A 5,910-nucleotide genomic window follows, 5' to 3' on the forward strand; every position below is an offset into this window, starting at 1 on the left:
ATGAAAATTAAGATAAATCGGTAGAATTACCTTTTGTTTATCAGACATGAATGACCAACCAAATCCATCAATAAGGCCAAATTCTGAAAAAAGAATTTCACAAAACCAAGTCCAAGATTCTGTTGCCTCTTTTTCAATTACGGCCCAAGCTATTGGATACATGTGATTGTTACAACTTACAATCCTTTCCAACAGCTGCCAAAAGTATCCCCCCTAGGACAGTCTTAAGAAAACATCCATCAAATCCAATTAACTTTCTACAACCCATTAGAAAACCTTTCTTTAGGGCAGAAAATCCAATGTACAACCTCTAAAATATGCATTCATTCTTTTCGGTCAATTTTGTCATTAACTCAAATCTTCCCTCTTTATCTGTACTCTTAAGGTGGGCTACATAAGATCTAAGTTTGTTGTAATCCATCTGATAAGAACCATTTATCTTCTTTAATGCCAAATGTTTTGTCCTATAACACATCCCTTTAATAATTTCTACGCCAGACATCAAATGTGCATCCTTTATAAGCTGGTCAGCTGTGATATTTGGTTTTTTTTTTATGACACCCAACATCTGATTTGCAAGTCATTCACTTGTAACCTGCCTATTTTTCTTGGCCCTAACGCATGTGTGTTTGTTAATCAAAACCCTAATGACAAATGTAGGCTCGGTACTTTCTTTGCTTGCATACAACCTCCAAGGACAACCTTGTACAAATTTCGCTTGGACTCTATCAGGATTACTCCTTGTCCATTTGATGTTATATCCGTTCAAGACATTCCACATAATAAATGCTTCTTTAACTTTCGTGTGATCTGCAAACTTCATTCCAAGTTGAAATTGGAAGTCTTTCTCCTTACAGTTGTTAGTATAATGATTGCTTCTCACACAACCCATATTCCAAGCCGATCTCATTCTTTTTTCTCTGATTTTATGTCTTGCTTCTATTACTTCCTATGCATCGTTGGAAAAATCACAATCATCTAAATGTTGCTTAGATTCAGACTCTTCAATGACTAACTGTTTATCATAATCTGAATCTACATCATCATCAATTATTTCATCATCTTTATTACACTCTAAACCCCAATCTATTACCTCAACTTCTTGCTCATCTACCACTATAAATTTGCTCTCCTCTACAACCATTTATCCTTCTTCAGCCTCTACAACCATTCGATTAGCCTCTACAACCATTAAAGTATAAACCCTAATATTTGATGAGAATAAATATTATATATAAGCTTACTCTCGTGTGGCCCCCTTTTGAAAAAAAAAATGGCCCTTCGATGGGGATGCAGAAATCTTCACTTGTTGACAATGAATGACCCAACACACATGAGAGGTAGAATCTTGATGTCGAAACTTTGGATGAAGTCTGTGGTTTTGGTGGAGAGAACGTAAAGATGAAGAAATGGTTGATATTCTAATATGCTTCTTTATAATTGAATGAGATTGTAATGGGCTAATGACGTAAAACACTTTTATAACTCAATTCCATTATTTTATGTTTTGTTATTTGATGATGTGGCCACTAAAATAAAATTAAAATATCCACATCATCTTTTTTGTAATCTGAGTCAGATTGCCACCTATCCATATCAGATTTTCGATATTGATATATTTTTTCGGGCTAAAATTAAAAAAAAATACTAAATTTCAAGATATACAAAAAATAAAGCATAGTTAAGGCTATAAAATGAAAAAAAGCTGAAAGTTGAGGCTATAAACTATAACTAACCTTATAAAATAATACCCCTCAAATTTTGACGGATTGCACTGAGAAATTGGCAGTTGTGTTTAAAATTTACCCCAATCAAAAGGGTAAATTGCAAGAATCCTACATACACTACTACAAAAATGTGTTATGTATGTAGTGTTATCCATATACGTACATAACGGTATCAAGTCATGCGTTGTGTATGAGCGTTATCTATTAGTCATATACATAACGGTATTATTGAACCGTTATAAGATGCGTTATCTATGAGCATCTCTTTTAGAACGATAGTTGAAGCGTTAATAGAAGCGTTATATATGAGCGTCGTTTATAACATTTATTTCAAGTGTTACGATAACTGTTATGTATGAGCATCAATTTTTTTCATTAATTTTTTTATCAAATTATTTTTTCAAAACTATAATATATCTATTTAAAAAATTATTGATCTAAAAATTAAAAATTAAAAATTAAAAAAAGTAGTATATTTTTTTTAATTAGTGGTATATTGGATGCTAATAGATGAATATTTTGGATGATAATGTATGAATATTTTGGATGATATGTAATACTATATGTTATTGATGGCTATATCATTTTGTTGTTTTAGAATTATTTATTTATATTTTAAGATAAGTAATAGGAAAATTGGGAAAAATATTAAATATGGTGAAAGTTGTAGCTCAAATACATAACGGTACAAAAAATCGTTATCTAAAATAGAAAAAATTATTATCTATAACAACATTACACAGCGAATATAAATATAAAAATATTTATAACGGTAAATGACTGTTATGTATTATGACAAAGATAACGGTTCAAACCGTTATATAAAGTACAAAAAACCGTTGAATATACGTAACGGTAAGAGGTATTATTAATAACGGTAAAAACGTTACGTATAATAGGTATAGATAACGGTTTTTTCCGTTATGTATGAGCGCTTAGATAACGATTTTTTTCCATTATATATGAGCGCGTCATACATAACACCACTATATACAACAATTTTTCGGGGCATAGATAACAGATTTTCTCCGTCAGATTTTCTCCGTCATATAGGTCTTGGCCTATTTGAGTCCTTGCATTTTGGGCCTATGCTCATCTCCATACCTTTTACCGGAATATGTTACCAATTTCTAAATTTATTTAATAATTATTTGTCTTAGACAACCTGGAAAATTCAATTATAGCAAGACTTTAAATATTGCAATGAAAAGAGACCCCACTTTCTTCTCCTTGCTTCCTTCATTTTAGGAAAAACCACTCGATTTTAGGCTTCGTGACAAATTATTGAGCATGTTTGAAATATGAATAATCTTGGAATGGAAAATAAATTCAGTTATAATTGGAAATGGCACACAGTTTATTTTACAAACAGCACATGGTTTCTGCATTTTTTCCCAAAAATTACCACTGAAAAGTTTTTCAGTTTTAGCAAATGATTAAACCTCACTATGTAGTTTCCCCATTCTCACACAGTAAACTTATAGAAAATGGAAATTTATTTTTTCACACAGATTCAAATCTATACCTGTTTTTCTTGGTTGATTGATGGCATCTTGCCCAAACTTTAAATGAATAAAATTCAAATGTGAACATGTTCTCAATCAAATTATGAAATAAGATGATTTGTATTTTGGTCATGATTTCTGGTCACATAAAAGATTATCTATTGATACCCACACCGTCTCGGCCCAAAAAAGCGACAAACATATCATACTTATCGCAATTCAACAAGAGATGTAAAGTTAATTAATATTGAAGTTCATGACATTGTTGTAAAAATATTGAAAGCTTCATATATACATTTATCAAATTTTTAAACGTTATAACCACATATGAGAATATCCTTTGTTTATGATATTTCGTTTTACTAAACAACCTCATGAATTACTACATAATAAATACCGATAAATTAAAATACGAAATAGAAAGAGAGTACTAACTCCTCTATACTTGATGGTCTAGAAGCCAAAGAAAAAAAAGGAAAAAAGAAAAAAGAAAAAAGAAAGCGAAGTCTATGGATCAATACAAATTTAATTAATGAAATATCTTGTGAAGATTGCTCTTGCCCAAGCCTTTAAGAAGAAGCCATTCTTGAAGTAATTACAAGTGGCAATTTTCATCTAAAAATCGTTTCTTTAAGGGGGTGGGGTGCTCAATTTTTAGCTAATTAAGCCAACTTTACTTGCAACACTATCACTCATAACTACTGCCCAATCCATACTTCACTTAAAAAGAAAAGAAAAAAAAAAGTAAGAAAAATGTCAACAACAAGATAATAACACATCTTGTAGGTGCTATAATATCATGGCTTTTTCGATTGGAAATCCTGAAGAAGAAGAAAAAAAGGCAACCATCAAACAAATCAAGAATTAATCAATTCACGAAGTCTAATAATATGCCCTCTCAAATCAATGCAAAGAAAGCGTCTCTTGACTTAGGGGAAAATAAAAAATATGGGCATGATTACAATTTACATTAATCAAGCTAGGCAATAGAGTATGGAATTCGTGAATTGACTGCAAATTTAATGAACTTTACCACCTCCCATAATTAGAAAAATTAATATCTGTTGTTGTGATAGCGACATCACACCAAGAGAAAAAAAAAAGAATCATACATAAAAAAAGGATTTTATTACATGTATGTCTGCAACATTCCTAGATTTTTTACTCTTATGGGGAAACCTACAGTCCCAAATAATTCTTAAACTAAACCCCTTTTTATCTTTTTTCCTTCCAAACATTGAAGAAGTTTTGTGATGGCATTGGCATGGTTTCATTCTCTTGTTTCTCCCTTGAAGAAGTTTTGGGGCAGCTTCAAGGAGGCCAGAAGAACGCGTAAGTTTACTTCAAGTAATAATTTTGTTTGCACATTGTGTAAGTGTTGGATTATTAATTGGATATTAGAAAGCGTGTTTCTTGTTTTAGGGAGCGGGATATACGTATTGTATGAGGACGTGAAGTCGTGTTCGTGTGAAGATGTGCACGCGCTGTGGACGCTGCTGGTTGATTCCGATGCAAAATTTACTTAGATTATATGATTACTGGTTTTTAATTTATTTAACTTTTTTGTGCATTTTTCTTGTTTGTTTGAACTTAGTAATCATACTGAGTGCCGTGGAGAGGCTACTGGCACCGGTAAATAGCATCTGCATAAATCCTTGTCAATGATTTCCTAAAAATATGTTGCCATAAACATTACTAATAGTTTTCCATCGTTTTCTTTCCCATGTGTTCTTTTTGTTGGTTGGATCGCTTTTGCTAAATTTGTTTTATTTAGGGTGATTTATTTTGGTCGTAAATTTTTAGACTCGGTTTGCTTCGACGGAAAATGCGATAAAGGAAAAAGAAATTACTATTTTTTTTACATGTTTATTACTATAATAGAAAAAAATTTCAGTCAATTTTTTTTCTCTCCAATGTTGGATAATATTATCTTTGAGTAGTGGCGTGAAAATATTTTCCAACTTTTTCTCATTTTTTTTTCAAGGGTTATGATAAAAAATACACGAATTTTTAGAAAAAAATGTCATTTTCACCTGAATTTTCAATTAAGTCAAAATATACACGAATTTATATTTTTGTTGCAATTTTCACCGAAGTTCGACTTTCGATGAAATTAGAGCTTAATTGGCACTAGAAATTAAGTCAAATATATTAATTTTTGCCTTCTTAGACCTCTGAACTTCAAAATACTCATCATCATCAGAAGTTAGACCAACATCGGGTGAAATTCCAACTACCAACTAAGCTCTAATTTCACTGAAAGTCAAACTCATGTGAAAATTATAACAAAAATATAAATTCATGTATCTTTTGGCTTAATTGAAAATTCATGTGAAAATTACAACTTTTTCTAAAGTTCGTGTATTTTTTGGCGATAACCCATTTTTTCATCTCTAATAAATATATAAAAAAATGAGAAAAATATAATATTTTCAAGTCTTTTCTTATATATCAGTTTTCAATAAAAAAATTTAAAATCAAAATAAACGCATCCTTATTGGAAAAGAATGGATAGGAAAAGATGATAAATATTATCATTTTCTCATTTTTCATTATATATTTACTAGAGATGAAAATATAAAAAAAATATTGAAAAATATTTTTACACCATTTAAAGGTAATATTATTATTTAATATTGAAGAGAAAATAAATGAATAGGAGTTGCTCGAGAAAATAT

At 30.5% G+C, this 5,910-nt stretch overlaps 1 long non-coding RNA gene across 1 annotated transcript; it reads left to right on the forward strand.

Annotated features, from left to right (window-relative positions):
* The first annotated feature begins 3,563 nt into the window (after positions 1-3,563).
* Positions 3,564-4,954, forward strand: LOC131016256 (uncharacterized). The gene is made up of 2 exons (XR_009098896.1): positions 3,564-4,564; positions 4,655-4,954. It is a non-coding gene; the product is annotated as an uncharacterized LOC131016256 (long non-coding RNA).
* The last annotated feature ends 956 nt before the right edge of the window (positions 4,955-5,910 follow it).

Source organism: Salvia miltiorrhiza, chromosome 3 (genome assembly GCF_028751815.1).
Source record: "Salvia miltiorrhiza cultivar Shanhuang (shh) chromosome 3, IMPLAD_Smil_shh, whole genome shotgun sequence".
NCBI classification, from domain to species: Eukaryota; Viridiplantae; Streptophyta; class Magnoliopsida; order Lamiales; family Lamiaceae; genus Salvia; species Salvia miltiorrhiza.